This window comes from Phoca vitulina, unplaced genomic scaffold (genome assembly GCF_004348235.1).
Source record: "Phoca vitulina isolate PV1807 unplaced genomic scaffold, GSC_HSeal_1.0 scaffold9, whole genome shotgun sequence".
NCBI lineage: Eukaryota > Metazoa > Chordata > Mammalia > Carnivora > Phocidae > Phoca > Phoca vitulina.
Window position 1 is genome coordinate 39,472,070 of NW_022589712.1, and position 18,262 is coordinate 39,490,331.

General features: G+C 33.7%; 1 protein-coding gene across 1 annotated transcript in view; it reads left to right on the forward strand.

The window, feature by feature from the left end:
• Nucleotides 1-18,262, forward strand: part of TRDN (triadin) — a 365,907-nt gene that overhangs the window by 261,720 nt on the left and 85,925 nt on the right. Inside the window, exon 22 of the transcript XR_004299993.1 lies at nucleotides 7,672-7,722. The gene's annotated coding sequence lies outside the window, so the exon portion shown is untranslated. The remainder of the gene's footprint in view (nucleotides 1-7,671; nucleotides 7,723-18,262) is intronic.

The following is an 18,262-nucleotide window of genomic DNA, read 5'->3' on the forward strand; positions in this document are numbered from 1 at the left end:
AAGAAGAAGAAGAAGAAGAAGAAGAAGAAGAAGAAGAAGAAGAAGAAAGAAGAAGAAGAAGAAGAAATAACAGCATCAGCTAGGCACAGACTCTACACACTTCTCAAAAAATAAACTCAAAGTGGATCATAGATCTAAATGTAAAACGGTAAAACTCCTAGAGGATAACATAAGAAAATCTAGGTGGCCTTGGCTTTTGGCAATGGCTTTTTAGGTACAACATCTGGGCACAATCCATGAATGAAAAATTCATAAGTTGGACTTCATCAAAATTAAACAGTTCTGTTCTTCAGAAGATACTGTCATAAAAATTTGAAGACAAGACAGAATGAAAAAAAATGTTTATAAAATACATATCTGATAAAGGACTTTTATCCAAAAAACACAAAGAACTCTTAAAACTCAATAATAGGAAGATGAACAGTTCGTTTTAAAAATTGGCACAAGATCTGAACAGATACTTTACCAAAGAAGATATACAGATGACAAAAAAAAAGCATATGAAAAGATGTTCAACATCATACATCATTAGGAAATTGCAAATTAAAACAATGAAATGCCACTACGTACCTATTAGAAGGGCTAAAATCCAAAACACTAATAACATCAAATGTTGGGTAGTATGTGGAACAACAGGAACTCCCATTCATTGTTGGAGGGAATACAAAATAGTACAGCCACTTTGGAAAACAGTTTGTTGGTTTCTTATAAAACTAAATGTACTCTTACCATACAATCCAGCAATCTTAGTATATACCCAAATGACTTAAAAACTTATATCCATACAAAACCTGCAAACAAACATTTATACCTGCTTTATTCATAGTTGCTAAAATTTGAAACCAAATACACTCTTCTATAGGTGAATAGATCATTAAACTCTGTTACATCGATACAATGCTACTTTTTACGGTACTAAAAATGCCATGAGCTATCAAGTCATAGAAAGACCTAGAGGAAATTTACATTCTATTTCTAAGTGAAAAAAATCCAATCTTAAAAGTCTTATTGTATAACCCCAACTACATGATATTCTAGAAAAGGTAAAACTATGGAGATGGTATAAAGTTCAGTGGTTGTTTGGGGTTTTGGAGGAGGGAGGGATGAATCAGTGGAACACAGGGAATTTTTAGGTCAATGAAACTAATAGTAGATGTATGTCATTTAATTTCTCAAAATCAATAGAATGAGCAAAATGAACAATGAATCTTAATGTAAACTGTGGACTTTGGTTTGGTAATGATGTATCAATATTGGTTTATCGATTGTAACAAATGTATCATGCTAGTGAGAGATGTTGATGATAAGGGAGGCTGTGTGTTAGGGGTGGGGGTATGTGGGAACCCTGTATACTTTCCACTCAATTTTGCTACAAACCTTAACCTGTTCTAAAAATCATTGAAGTTAATTAATTTTAAATAAGTATATGAATCTGAAAGAATTAGTTCACTAGGTAAATTTCAAAGTACTACATTTTGAGATTCTATACCATGAATAATGGGAGGATTCATAAAAAACCCTATTTACTTTTTATTATATTAATAATTTTTAAGTTAACATTTTTCTTATATTCAATTATAATTCTTCAAAATTTTTGTATCATCTCATAAAATAAGTTTTATATTTGAAAGCTTAAACAATAATGAGACTAATTCCCAAGATCTCATATAAATGTGTCTGTACAAGAGTAGTTCTAATTATGAAACAAAGTTCAAAAGACAATATAGACTATGGATAATGAACATTATTGTAGTTAAAATATATTATACTTAAAATGAATAGATGATTAGCAATTATTACAAACATTGACATAAGTATATGCATATAAGTGTGTGACATTTTCCAACTTTGGTAATTCACCATCCAAAATTTCTTAGATAACAAAAAGTAAAATGCTAGATTGAAACTTCCAGAAAAAAAAATGCTAGGTAAATATTAGGTTGAAATATATGCTTTTATTGACAATGAAAACTGTCAAATACCAGCAATTTGATTTTACTTTGATAACTTAGCTAGGTTAGGATTGCAAATTCGGGCAATAACTAACCACAGAAGATGATTGTAATGATTATTAGGCTTTTTGTAAATAATGAAGAGCAATTTTCCTAATAAAATGTGGTCAGCACAAAATTGACAAATTTATTAATTTATTCAACAAATAATATTGAATTCTTAGTATGTGTCAGATGACATGGTCTGGCTTCAGAAGTATTGGGAAGGCTATGGCAGACTAGTAGTTATGGAGAACAATTGATGTGATGTAGTGATGCAAACATGTTCACTATTCATTCTAAGGGGGCATCTGACACGCTATCTAGTTTATAATCCACTATTCTCTTAGCGCATAGTGTAGCAGTTTAACTCTACTTTTGTAGTTTGATAGTCTGGGTTCAAGTTTCCCACTACTGTTTAGTAGCTCTGACGTTGGGCAAGTTTTTGCCTCTTAGCTTCTCCTGTCAATCTATGAAATGTAGGTAATACCTAACTCGCTGGAATGAGTGACAAATTAAAGAGTTTTGTCTTAGTCAGCTCGAGGTTGCTACAGTAAAAGTAGCACAGACAGGGTGGCTTAAACAGAAATTTATTTATGACAGTTCTGGAGACTGGGGGGTCCAAGATCAAAGTGCCAGTCAATTTGGTTCCTGGTAAGAGTCCTCTTCCTGGTTTGCAGACAGATGCCCTCATACTATATACCTAATATAGTAGAGAGAGAGAGAAGAGAAAGACAGAGACAGAGCTCAGCTATCTCTTATCTCTTTTACAAGGGTACTATCCCACTCACAAGGACTCTAACCTCATGACCTATTCATTTTCCAGAGCCCCACCTGCAAATACCATCACATTGGGTTTTAGGCTTCAACATGTGAATTTTGGAGGGACACAAACATTCAGTTCATAGCAAGATCATATGTAAAATGCCTAAGGATATAAAATAACACTTTATCATTTATGTGAATACAGGAATGACCGAAACCTAGTTTTGCCAGCCGCCAAGCAAATTATAGTCCTGCGATAATAATATTTTCTTGAAGCAAACATGGGAACTTTGGCATCCTGGTTGGAACATAATTACATGAGAAAAATTTCATGGCTAATAAAGTTTTCTATGAAAAACAAAATCTTTTAGAGTAGATTTAGGGATCAGTAGCTAATTCTGTGCTACGATGTCCTAGTTTATCTCAGCCCCCAGATATATAAAGAAGTGCTTATTTTCCTTTTTTAAATCATTGCATATTGCTGATCTTTCCGAAAGAGCTGGGCAGAGTTGAACTAAAATGACTAAAATGCACCCCACTGAGGTACTCTCCAGAATTCCAATCAGTATTCTGATTATTAATGTGTAATGAGGACCAGAATATAAAGGCATGTGCAAAGAGTCCACTCTGCAGCCAAGCTACACAGCCTAAAATCATCATAATTACAAAGTTCAATCAGAATTTAAAGGGAAGGGATATTTAGATGATTTCAGGAGAGTCCCTCAACTAAGATAATTTGAAAAACTATGCTATTGTAGGGAAGAGCTTGTCAAAAGGACGAGAATACTGAATCCATTGGACAAGACTTTCTCCCCCATTGTGATTGCAAGATGCATATTGAACAAGTTCTGTATTTGTTAGTTGTTTTGAAGTCTTATGCTGTGGTCTATGTCAAGAGTTTTAATATACTAACACAGCCCAGCTTGCTTAGTAATGCAAGGAAGCTCTTCAGAAGTGTATTTATAGTATTATATAGTTGGTGTTTTCTGAGCTCACTAACTCTTCCCACTCTGTATTGATTATGTAGCTTAACTTTCAAATATTCTAATTTGCCTTATTACAATATCTTGAGGAATACCTCACCATAGTCTCCAAGCCCTGACAGCGTTGTCCAGATGTCATTCAAGCAAATTTTATATTATGCTTTTTAATTATCTGTCTGATTAGAGATAGATGATAATATTGGTTACATCATATATTCTTTTTTAAATAAAATGTAAAGGCTAAGAAAGAAATGCAATGAAGTTTCCAAGGTTAAAACAAAAAAGATACCAACATGTAAATATAATTGAATTGGAAACATTTTTAATTAAGGATTTTTAAACAGATATTTAGAGAAAAACATTTTAAAATGTTACAATTATGTGTGTCAAGTGCTTTAGCCCATGGAATAGGGAATGATTAAATGTATCATTAGGACAAAGAGAAAGTTAAAGATAGCTTCTGACCAAGTCATACTTAATTACAAAGTTAATGGACAGTGTCCCAGTAAAATTAAATTCTGACGACATCTTTTAAGAAGCATTCAAAATTATTATTAAATAAACATCAATATATTATATTTTCCTTCATGGGAATTACAAGCACAGCATTTTAAACCATTTAGAGAACTTGAGAATCCTTTTCTCTGTATTGATTTATAAAATTTATATTTTGGAGTTTGGAAAAATATTAAATTCTATAAAATGCCTTTTCTAAAATTTTTCTGATTGTCAAAATTATGTCCAAATGAACAGAAAACAATAACAGATGCATGTAGAGCACTCACATATTAAATATTAAAAAAATCCATGCACTTAGTCACAATTAAATCACTTTAGGAACAATATATTATCACTTGAGGGAGCAAGAGAAATGTCATGAAACAATTTTAATATTTTTGATGCTATGTGATGTGTATTAGTAGTCATATCCAGAAAATTATCAAGTACTATTAAACTTACAAATAGAGCTCTCCTATGGTTCTTTAAAACTAGTCTTTCCATCAGAAGAAAAATCCAAAAAGTTTGATACATTGATCTTATTCATTATGCTCGTGAAAAAATATCTCAAATCAGCAGACATCTTGTATCTACAAAAGAGGTAAAAAGACAGTTTTTAAAATGACATTTCTAAACACCTCATTAAAGCTAGCTGGGTAAGAAAGGTTAAACATTTTGAGTTTGATTCTTTTCACAGCCAGGAGGCTTAAATTGCCTGATGATTCTGTTAGGCTTTTTAAACCTTCCAGTTTCAGTTTCTTTTTAAAATTTAGCTATATGTGATATTGACATCAAACCATGATGCTCCAACAGAAACATTTTTAATATCTTAATGTCACTAATAATAAATTGATATTGAACTTGGTCATTCAGAGCAATGAAAAATAAATAGCAGTCAGATCAAAGATATTCTTAATTGTACTATTTCCTTTAAACACATTGCCTGGGGTTCAAAATATTTATGTTTGTCCTAAGGAAAAACTCTAGTGCTGATTTCCTCCATTATAAGAGTGTCCATTATTTTAGTCTTTTGTTTTGCCTGTTTCATGGGCATTAAAAAAAAAAATTCTTCTAGAAGAAAACACTGTTGTTATAGATACATTTTATCTTCTACAGGACCATGTTAGAAGAAAAAGCAAATGCTATTTTCTATTTTTAATCTTGACTAGATATATTCAGTCCCTTAACTTAAAAAAATCTGGGCCTCGGACACCTGGGTGGCTCAGTCAATTAAGCATCTGACTCTTGGTTTTGGCTCAGGTTATGATCTCAGGGTCGTGAGATCTGCCTTTGCACTTGGCATGGAGTCAGCTTGAGATTCTCTCTCCCTCTGCTCCTCCCGCTCGTGCTCTTTCTCTCTCTGTAGAATAAATAAATAAATATTAAAAAAATTCCTGGCATTATTGAAATTGAATATGTTCCTCTTAACACAAATAATTTTTATCTAGTAAATTATTTAAAACTTGACTTGCATTACTGTTTTGATCACAGTTTGTGTGATTTTAAAACATTTGGCAATAGCTAATCAAAATGTATAAGATTAAGTTTATTAGTCCAATATGTGAATGATATTTCAGTATAGGCAAATTATATAAGATTGGATTTGAAATATACAAGTAAAACATTATAACCCATCAGTCTTTTTTTTTAATTTGCATGTATTATGAAGAACATAATTTTTAATGTTCTGGCTTATTTTGCCTTTGTATACTTAGTTTATTCACGAAGTCAAGTCAGTATGTGTAAACAAAGTAGTAAGATTTGTTTGGGGCATTCAAAATTCATGTTATTGATTATATTGTTAGTTTCCATTTATCAATGAGATGCAGGTTGCTTTGCTTCTGCAACACTTGCATATGATCTGCACTTTACCTGTATTTCCAACTATTTGCTAGACATTTCCTTTTGGGGTATCTTGTTGACACATGAAACATAATACATTCAAAACAAAGATGATATTTTTCTCCAAAGGCTTCTATTTCTTACATTTCATATCTCAATTGATGGCAGATTATCCTTGTACATGTGAAACATGTACAAACTCCAGAAGCTATCCTCAGCATTTTAAAAATCTGTTTTACATCTTACATCCAGTTATATTGTTAAATTGGCATTTCCTGACTAGTGAGATTCTACTCAACATAGGAGCCTAAAGCCAAATGGCATCTTCTCAGTGAAAACCTTCCCAATTATAAAATAGAGCTATTAATCATTTCTCTGTTATCTATAGAGCTCCACTGGAGAACTTATCACATGCCGCAATATTTTGCTATTTATTAGCTGATGGTTTCAAATGCTGTTTCTGTGTACAGACCACTCCAAAATGTAGTGGTATATTTTACACAGCCAATTTTACTGTGCTCATGATTAAGAGGGTCAGGAGTTTAGGAGGGATCAACTAGGCAGTTTTTACTTGGGTATCTCATGTGATTGCAGTCAAATGTAGGCTTAGGCTGTAGTCATCTAAAGTAATCATCTGCTGGATGTCCGAGATGCTTCACTCACTTAGATGGCTAGCAGCTGTTGACTGGAGGCTCAGCGGGAGCTATTGACTGGGCTGCGTGTATGTAGCTTTTCTAGCAAGGTGGTATTAGTTGGAGTACTTAGTGGCAGTCAGGTTCCTCAGAGCTGTTGTCCCTGGAGAAGCAGGTGGAAACTGCTTGGCTTTGATGATTAGCCCAGGAAGTCACACAGCATAACTTCCATTGTATTCTGTTCGTTACAGGTGACTCACACAGCCAAACTGACAGAGGACCAGCTCAAGCCTCCCCATTATCTCTTCTGTCCTTCTAAAATGTGACTTTCTCTCCCTTTTATCTATGTCTATCTAAATCCTCTCCATTTTCAAGGTCTGCCTCAATACCACCTGCCAAACTTGTCCTGATCTCATCATTCAGCTAGGAGAGCCAGGGCCTTTGTGGTTGAGTTCAGAGAAATATCAGTTCAAATCCCAGTCCTCCTGTCTGAGCCACGTGACCTTGGAAAAGTTACTTAATCCCTTGTGAAAAGCAGAAGTAATAACAGGATCTACCTACCTTACAAGGTTGCCATGAACGTTGAATGGCCAAACAGTAGAGAACATTCCCTATGACAGATAGTGAATAGACAATGTTAGCTACCATTGTTATATCGTCTTTCCTCAAAGCCTATAGCATTTTATTTGTACCTTTAGTGCATCTATCAATCTATCCAATTGTGGTAATAATTCGTGGGCTTATTTTGTATCTTTTGCATATTTAGTCAATGTTTTACAGGCGACTTACCAGTAGACATGTCTGTCTTGAATACTAACTCAGAACCACTCTGAGTCATTAAGCCTCAGAAAAAACAAAAACAAAAACAAAACAAAAACATGAAGAAACTTGCAGGTTGTTTTTTTTTTTTTTTTTCCTGTGATTCCTTGTAACTTTTTCTCCCCATGATTCCTCTTGCAGAAATTAAAAAAGAAAAATCCAGGACGACTTCTTCAGTTTTGAAGAATAAAGGTAATAGAGTCAATTTAACATAACACTAGAAATTTATTAGCAAAAATATCTGGAAGAGTCCGTAGTAACCTAGAATCATCTCCTTCACAGATGGGTGAGCCCAAACTGCTCAGGTCACATTCATATATTTGAAAACTTGTATTTATTGACTTATCCCTCTTTCTTCCAGTTCACTATGACTTAAAAAGTGCTCTGAATACAATTTCCAAAAGAAAGGATTTTCCTTAAATAATGAAAAGAGTAAAAAACAAAGTTAGAAGGGAAGTAAAACTATGGAAAGAACTTGCGTCCATGTGCTCTGATTCCCTCTTTTCTATCCATTCACAAAATATATATTTAGTGCAGAATCATCTCTGGAGAAATATGGCAAAGCAAGTAACAGGGAGGAAGACTCAGGAATTGAAGTGCTCAATTGTTCTTTTCAAAGACTCTTAGTCAAGTTTGGTCTGCTTGAGTCTTGTCAGGTTCTTTGCTGCTGTAAATGAGCAAGCCATTCTTATTTAAATTTTGTGATCTCAGTCTTTGGAATGGACTGACTTTCCTTTCTGTCCATCTGAATCCCAGGCATTTTCTAATACTAATGTTCACATAAAACATTAATCCTTCTCAGTCTACTTCAACTTTCACTGAACCCTCTTGTCTAAATTCACAAACATATATTTATAATCTAATATATATATATATATACACATATATGTTTTGTATTATTTAGTTGAAATGCCACCTATTTAAGCATCAAGAGCTAATGTTATTCATGTTAATTTTTTATGTGGACTGATAAGTACCACATTCAATAATTACTGCATCTAGTATACAGTAATCAGAACATGTGCTCACTAGACATCGGGAGTACAAGAAAGGCATGGTCTACGCCCTCATGGAATTTACAGTGTTAATTACATAATTAATTAAAACAGTAGGAATTATAGAAGGGATACACAGGATGCTGTAAGGGGCTGTAATCGGGGATTCTAATCGAGTCTGGGGAAGCAGAGGAGGCTTTCCTGAAGAAGTGATATTTAAATTCAAGTAAGAAGGATGAGGAATTAGCCAGGCCCAAGTGTAAGAATTGTTTGAGAGAAGAACTGAAGCAGGGCATCTGCTCTTTGCTAGGCACATTGATATCTACTTTATACATTTTGCTTCAGCAAGTTGTGCTTGAAATCTCAATTGTTTTATAAACGAGGAAGCTGAGGCATAGATATATAATGTAAGCTACTCGGTATCCCATTGTGGCTAAGAGGTGAAGGCAAAAATCAAAGTCAAGTCTTTTAGACACTAAAGTTCATCTTTTCATTTTAACACAGATACTGCTTGCTCCTTAAAATAGGGTTCTTATATTTGTATTCTTCAGAGCAATTTTGCTTTGAGGGTAGAGTTTATTACCTAAGTTTGGAAAATCTATTTGACTCATTGGCTCTGCATATAGAAAAATGGTCTTTGTCCCTTTGTTATTGGGGAAGTCTCCCCTTAATTCCCACAGAAGAGTTTAGTCTACTCTTTCTCCAGTGATTATCTGACTTTGAGAGAGACTCTTTCTCATTCTCCTCTCTCATTTTATCTGACAATTAACGAGAACACTGTCCTTTGCATGAGAACTAAAGGTGTCATTGAAAGATACTACCAGGAAAATCCAAATATATGTATGTCTACTTATATACACATATATGTATATGATTTGCAAACCATAATTTGCACGAGGTAAACCTTCCCCCCTTCTAATGTAGTATGAGATACATTTATTTTGGTCCACAGTTATGCCACAGGAATATTTGGACCATATATTATTGTTCGCAATAAAAGCAGCTCAAAAGAAAGGTTGGAGCTTACCTCCAAAGCTACCTTTGAGGCATTGATGATTATCAAAAATTTAAACTACTACTTAAAGACCTCACTTGTACCAAAGCTTAAACTAGTTGGAAATGGTAGTTGTAAAAATTTGTCTTAGAAAATATTATCTGGGAGATTTAAATCCACACCGACCACTAAGTAGACTCCTGTAATTTCTATTTTTGTTGTTATTGTTATTAATGCACAATTGCAGGCAATTTTCTAGTGAATACTTTTCCCTCAATGTTAAATTCTGTACTGTTTGCAAGATGTTTCCACAGTCACTAGAAAATAATGTATACAAAGGTTCACTGCCTATGATTATTGATTTAGAACTATTTCAAGTGCACCTCTTTTCTTGCTCAACTGTGTTAATGCTGTCAAATGTCTTTGTTATACATTAGATATTATTTTAGAAGAAATTTATTGCCATCTTTCCTTTATTTTCTGAATATAATTTATCATTACAAAAAAAATCAAAGAAAAAATTTGCAGTGTTACCTGTAAGATGTCAGGGACATTAAAAACCTCTGCAATAATACTGTTTTTGGAGAAGCTCTTTGAAGCCTGCTGCTGAGGTGTGGCAGAATCAGAATGAAGCAATTCCACTTGCAAAAAAGCCACTTAGTGCATTGGAGTCACTGTATTTTGTGAGTTCTTTCTATTAAGCAGCTAAAAGGTGGCCTACATTTGCCAGTCTCTCAGCGATTCCACTTGCATGTACACATTAGAATCCATACTGAAGCAATGCTAGAACTCATAAAACGAGGATTATTACACAGAAATCATTAGGGGCCACATTTATTGGGAATTTGATGACCATGAGTAACTTAAGCATTTAGAGAAACATCATTAGGCTGCATCTTGTTTTAAGAAGCTATAGAGAGGTCTAGGGATGATTGTTCCAAACAAAAAGAGCAGGGGAAAGACACATCCTTCTGGCTTTTGCTACTGGTTCAGCTACTGACTTCCCTCGGGCACTGGACTCACCTAAGTCCTGCCAACACACCTGCCAGAGCAGAGCCCTGCTCGTGGGGCTTTGACCACCCAGAAACCTGACAATCCCGTGAGCCACCCCTGTTATTGGTTGTCTTCCTTGTGACATCCACCCTATCTTACTGCCGCTTGTTCTAACACCTGGTCTGATTTATCTGAGGATGTAAGATTCACCCATGGATTACAGACCGAACCCCAACAAGGCAACAAAGGGATTCATTAATTTCTCCTCTACTGGAATGCAACAGCGGCAGCCTTAGGCTCCTCTGGTATTGAAGTAATATGATGGACGTTTGAATTATTTTCTAGTTTTGTGACCCAGGCCTGTGTATGTTTGGATCTAATACCAGAGGCTTCTCAGCGGAGCTTGTTTTTCCTTATATTCTGATGCTCAGGACCATGCACCTGATGATCCCCCAATTTCTGGCTTCGACAAGCTTTCTCTTGCCCATTCCCACCTGTACAAACAAAAGCTTGAGCTCAGCACGAAGGAAGTTGTCTGAGGACTTTGAAACTGATCCCCAGTGATGTATACTTCATCGTGGACACTCGCCCTAGCTTATTACTGCCTTTGTCTGGAGGCAGGTTAGGGGGATTAAAAACCTGAAACCATTTTCCTATTCCTTTGTGATTTTTTTTCTCCATCACAACCTCTTTGCTCAGATTACTTTGAGAATTCAAATTTATATCTAAGCACCTTTAAATACATTCTAGATCTTGATAATCAAGATTCATAAGCCTACCTGTAGGCTCTTGTACAAACACAAGGAAACTACCATATTTGTGAAATCGCACACAAAAAGTGCTCTCCAATGCTTTGCTCCTGACAAACAATACAGATGACTTAAAAATACCTTAATAGCTGACCCAAGCCAACAATATACCTATCCCTCCTAATATAGAAGTACAGAATTTCCATATAACACTCTCCACAGTTTTGGTCAGCTTTGATATCCTGCTCCCTTCCTAAAGGTCCAGCCTGTGGACTTCCTAAATCAGATCAAAACCCCTTGAAGTCAAAAAGGACACTGAGAGGAAATGAGCTGTAGGAAAGTCCATGCAGGAGAAGATCCAGCCTGAGAGCAGAAAGCATCTTCCCATTATCGAGCTTTGAAATAAAAATCACTTCTATTTTCTGAGAGCTTTCTCCATATTTGAGGTGATGAGTTTATGACTTTTAAATACATTATAAAATTACATCTGTTATTCTACTTCTTCCTTCTTTCTCCACCAATATCAAAGCAGTCTTGTGGGTCCTCTGCCTCAGCCTTGGATTTTATAACTACTTTAATCTCATGCAAACATATATGTTTAACCGATTTAAAACAACATGCTGTATCTTGAATTCTCAAGTTCCAAGCATACACTCCCCCACCCCACTAGGGATCTGTCCCCACCATCACTTCTCATTTCACAATACATTAATTTTTTTTTGGTTTAACCAGGAAATGCAAAAGCAATAAATTACCCCCATTAGCTTGAAAAAAGTTAATGAAGCTTCTCAGTCTGTTTATTCAATCCATGGCTCTTGATTTCATCTTCAGATGCTGAAATATAGAAAAAAAAATAGGCCCTACTTATACTTAGCACGTTAAATGGCAATATGGACTTTTCCTTGCCACCAAATCCATTTAAAAATATTCTGCCAACATATGGATATTTAAGGCTGTAGCTTATCTACCAAGAAAATCTTGCTTTGAGGGACACAGCTTTTTCAGTAGGACTCCTAACTCCATTCATGACCCTGTCCACAGTCACCTGGATTCAGTTCTAAGTGATTGCTTGAGTGGAATATCCATTCACAAGTGCCACCATCATATGCTGCATTCCCACCCCAACCCATAAGGTGGGAATAGAACAGAGGGCTGGCAGGATAGATTTTTTTTTTTTTTTCCTTTCCTTCCTTTCTCACTGCATTAAAAGCCATTTTTGTCAGCGAAATGGACACTGAGATACAATGTTGCAGAGAAGGCAGAAAACTGGTTTATCTTTTATATAGGCTGTAGACGAAACATGATGCTGTTCAAGACATCACTCATTTATATGTCTGGAACCCATGATATGATTAGAATCAATTTGTATTTGAACCTGGTAGAATAAATGAAGTTTTATTTTGTTTTAACTAAGGACCACATTTTTAAGATGTTGGGAGTTTGTGGATAAAATTGTCCTTGTATTTTATTTCAGTCTTATTCTTGAAATTAGTTTGACTTGAGTCTGATGACTAAAGCACTGCATTTCCATAACAGACGCAGGGTTTTCCATTTGTTTATTTTATAAAAAATCACATAGCCTGAAAGAAATAAACTAAGCTAATGCTGATTATAACAGTTTTGGGAGAATTCTAGAAGCTGTACATTTTTAAAAATTACAGCTAAAATAAGTTCCTATCCCCCCAAAAGCCCATTCTCTTAAATGAACAAATAGATTATAACTCACTCAAAAATTTACATTTCTTTTAAGTGAAAATGAGCAGAGGATGGCTTGTTGTACTCTATACTGTTGTTTCCTTGTCTCTGTATGATTAAAATCATTTTTGAAGGAAAACATCATGTGATTTCCACCCAGGTTCACCTTACTGATAGCTGACTGACTCCACTATATATGTGTTCTCAAATCCTTTTATGTTGGCTTCAAATAAATGCTCAATGTTTCTTTCCAGAGCCTGTTAAGGGGAAAGAAGTGAAAGTTCCAGTTTCCCTAAAGGAAAAAGGTAATATTGTATAATGAAATGTAAAAACACATTGACCTGCTTACTGCATATTCAGTTATTTGCAACAAAGTAATATATCATTTATTTTTCAGGCTTTTAAAACTATAACTTTCATATGCCCTTGTATATTTTTGAACAAAGGAGAAAAGACTATTTTCTATCATAAAATTCTAAATTGTACTATGAAACAACAAAGACAAGAGTAGCTATGTCAGAAATACCATGGAAGCTTTTTAAAATGCGTATGTTATTCGGATTCCACGAGTCTGTAGTGGAAAAATGTGCATTTTATAAATATCCCAAGGTGAATCTTATAAGGAATAGCTATGGAAACCGAAGATTTAAGATAAAAATACTTAAAATTTCTCAGTGATAGCTTGCCATGCTGTTAAGTTCGGATACAATAAAACTAAACAAATTTTATAGCTAGGAGGAACTTAGAGATAAACTATAGTCCAATACCCTCATCTTATAGATAAATAAAACTGGAATAGTCAAGAAGTTTTTCAAAGTTATTGTAATTTGAAATAGAGCCAGCATAAAAATTTGATCTTCTTAATCAAGCACTATAATAATGCATCCTAGTGCATTCCCATTATACTAGGCTCAAAGTAATGTGGATTCTGACATGCTATACACCAAATTATGTCCCCTAAAACAAAAGTAAATATGCTAAGTCCAATGTAATATATTTAGTTTCTAATTAACTCCAGTACGTTCTATGGGCATGGTATCATACTCAGAATTATCTAATATTCCTTGTTGTCAAGATAAACATAAGTGAACCAATGAAACCATGAAGTATACCTACTATATTGAATATTAGAACCTGTTTCTACATTTACCTGAGGAGAAGGTCTACAGGAATAATTAGCCAATTAATGCACAGGGACATAGTGGTAAAAATCCCAACTTACTGGCAGTATTTTATTAAAAGGAAAGAAACTTTTGGTGAACTTGTAACACATGTGTTGGAGTTGGGAGAGTTATGGGAGAGCTGGGGGAGGGGAAAGCTGACAGAAGAATCAGTCAGAGAAATGAAGGGTGCATGGAGAGTCTTCATTAGTCAGTGTAGCAATGTATAAAAAACATACCCTTAAGTCATATTTTTCTAACTTTGCGATTAATTTTAAATTGAACAAAATTGCTATTTAATGAAACACAAGAGCACAACATGATTTTTTTCTCAGCCCATAGATGTACTTGATTTTTTTAAAAAGTATTTTAAAGCAACGTAGACTTCAAACCTATTAAGGAATTTATGTTTCACTTTAGAAATGTATTATCATATCTAAAACTTTATCATCATTTATGATAGTAGTTATTTTGGTGCTATATACAACTTTATGCTATTCTGGTATAATATGAAAATTCGAATATTTTGCCCTGTAAGAGAATTCTTACGTGTAATGTTAAATGTCCAGTAGATAGCAAAATGTAGCTACATGTTAAAGAATGAATTAATTGTGAAGACTGACATTCCTATGGATTTACCTAAACACTAATTCATTTTCAAGAAACTCTAGATTTCTTCGGCATGATCTGATTGGTGATTAGAATGGACAGTTACATCACAATCTAAGTTGAAATGATTTGATGCCATTAAGTAATTTAATCATTTAATGATGCTATTATTCCTTTGCCAATCTAAAACAGAAATATAAAAAAAATGAGGAACGACAAACATTGCAAATTTGCACATTTTTTATTAAGGAAGTTCAGTTCAAAAAGATTCCCCTAGAAGAAATGCATGTGGAATATATACATATGAACGAAAAATAGTTCAGGTTTCCACCAAAATCACTTGATGTGCATTTTAGTCTTTGATCCCTGGACATATATACTTAAGAGCTTCCTTTCTTTTTTTCCCTCATTCCAGGTATCCTTTTTTCATCATCCTGTACCATATGGTCAGTGTAGCATGAGCCAGTTCATGGTCACAGATAATGGTGGTGGAAAATAATTTTGGAAAAGATACATATTTTTAATATTATACCCCTATTTCATGAATGCTGAATTTTTGTTATTGCACCATTTTCTTCCTAATTTTTAATGACAAGTATGTATAAACAAGGGATGGTTTGCATAAAAAGTCAATTAAATGCAGTCACCAGAACAATTATTTTATTTTATTGAAGTATAATTGACATACAATATCTTACTAGTTTCACATGTACATCATGATGATTCAATATTTTTATTGAATCACCATACAAAGTTACTGTCACCATACAAAGTTATTACAATATTATTGACCATATCCCCTATAATGTACACTACATCCCCATGACTTACTTATTTTATAACTGGAAGTTTGTATCTCTTAACCCTCTTCACCTATTTCGCTCTTCCCCCACCTCTGTTAATCAACAATTTGTTAAATTTGTTTCCTATATTTATGAGACTATTTCTGTCTTGTTTTGTTTGTTTTGTTTTTTAGATTCCACATATAAGTGAAATTATATGGTATTTGTCTTTCTCTGACTTATTTCACTTAGCAGAGTACCTTCTAGGTCCATACATGTTGAAAATGGCAAGATTTCATTCTTTTTTGTGGCTGAGTAAAGCCCATTGTTTATATATGGTTAGAGTAGGATTTGAGACAAAAAGAGAACAAATCTGAGCAGAAAAGATAAATTTCACACTGGGAAAATGTATTGCAATGCATATAATGAACAAAGCATAAAGAATCACATTATACTTTTTAAATCTACAGATTAATAAAAACAGAAGAAACACACCTGAAATGCCAAATTTGTTGACTTTTATTTTGAACATAGCTAATTGAACAAACAACCAAAAATTAATTTTATCATCACTGAAACATGTGGGTAAGATTTGTAATTTTTAATCAGGACTGAATAATGTAACTTATTTCCATGATATAGTAAAAGTCAAATAATTGAAAGAGAAACGATAGCTGGAATCTATCTCAACTACATGAAGTTTTTTAATAGGATATTTATATAAACCCCATTTTAGTACTAAGATGATGTATATAAAATAATTTGAGTAATCTTGGAAGATTATTGTAGTCAGAATTCAATATCATGGACTTGATAATATTTTATTTTATTTTTAAAGATTTATTTATTTATTTGAGAAAGAGAGAGAGAGAGCATGTGTGGAAGGGCAGAAAGGACAGAGGAAGATGGAGAGAGTCTTAAGCAGACTCCATGCTGAGCGCAGAGCTCGAGTTGGGGCTCAGTCTCACGACCCTGAGATCACGACCTGAGCTGAAACCAAGAGTCAGATGCTTAGCCGACTGTACCACCCAGGCGCCCCAACTTGATAATATTTTAGAAGGTAATAATACAATTCAAAATCACTTCAACATATTGGAAGCTAGGTTCAATAGAAATGAGTGTAAGGAATTCAATTTGGGACAAAATCAAATTGTATAGGTTTAAGAGAAAAACGCTGCACAAAAGCAGCATAGAAGAATTTTGCCTTAAAGAATTCCTCAAGTGAATACGAATAAAAAATTCAGCACTAGAATTTGAAAATATGAATTATACTGCTAAGAGTGACAATAATAGTTCACATCACCATTGCTCTTTACTCTATTTCGAATGATTTTGAGCCTCATGGCCTTGTATGGTGTGTAGTTGATTAAAAATTTTCCCATTTTAAAAGTGTAAAAAAACAACAACCATACTTTACATGTTTACATACTCCACAAGCACTTTAGTAGATATTTTCTACTAAAATAACCAAGACAAAAATCATTACATTTTCTATTTGCTCATTCACCCTTCCGTGTTTTTAATTTTCTGATTTTTCTCCAATCCTTTCATTATCTCCTTTTGGGCTATTTTCACAAAGTGCAAAGTGATTGTCCTTATTTCAGAATATCATATTTGATTCCAAATATTCTTCATTGCACTTAAGACTTTTTTTTGTAGTAAGGTAGGTGCTTGGAGGGGGGCCTTAATGCTTTCTTTATGGAAGTTTCTTAGTTACAAAGAATGACCACCAGGAAGTGAGAATTCCTGTGAATCTATTTTGGAAGAACATAAAGTATTTTGTTCAAGCACAGCCCAGTGGAAGAACTGGTACATAGCAGTTGTGTTAAATCTGGTTTAGCCCTTTAGAAGAACTACTCCAGATGAACTGCCTGGTTTGAGGACATCTGTGTTTGAGGTTTCCCACTTCCCATTAACTTTTCTATAAAGATTCTGATTTTTGTGTCCAGCTGATTGGTTGTATATATTTGATCTAAACAAAACAAAATAAACAATAAGTACAACTTTGGTTTCTACCAGGCAAAGTCAGAAAGTTTTAGCTTGTCCATCCATCTATCTCTTTCTCTCACTTCAGTTGCCATGTAACATGACATAATTTAACATGATATCATAAAAGTAGCTGAAAACACTGAAAACACCAATTTTCTTTTTTTGCATACTTATATTTTAGATTAGGAATTAATAATCTTCAATTTCATATTTGCATGAAAAAATAGTTTTTAGCTACTTCTGCCTCATAAAATTTGGTGGGTAGCTTCATGTGACATTAAAGATAAGGGTCAATCATTTAATTTGATATGAAAAAGTAAAAGCTTTTCTGGTAATTAAAATTATTTAAGCATCAAATCATAGACAAAAACCAAGTGGTCAGCTACTTAATTCTAAATATTTGCTTATAAAATTAAGCTAGACTCACAATTTTGCTGTATTTTCTCTAATGATTTTCTTAAAGAAGTTTATAGATCATATTAAACAGACTCAAATATGTGGATTATATACAATAATATATTTAGTATAATAAATAAGGTTATAGTTATAGCATTTAGAAAGTAGTACTATAAAAATCCATATATTTTATCATTTATATTAATCAAAGTAATATTTCTTCAACAAATAGCAAAGTAGACGGTGAAAACAAATAAAGACTTTGATGGTAAATCTGTGAATAATTTTATTCTGCCACAACTTCTATTAAATCATAGAAATCACTATGGAACCAAGAATATCTTGACTAATTTTCCAAGTCATCATTTGT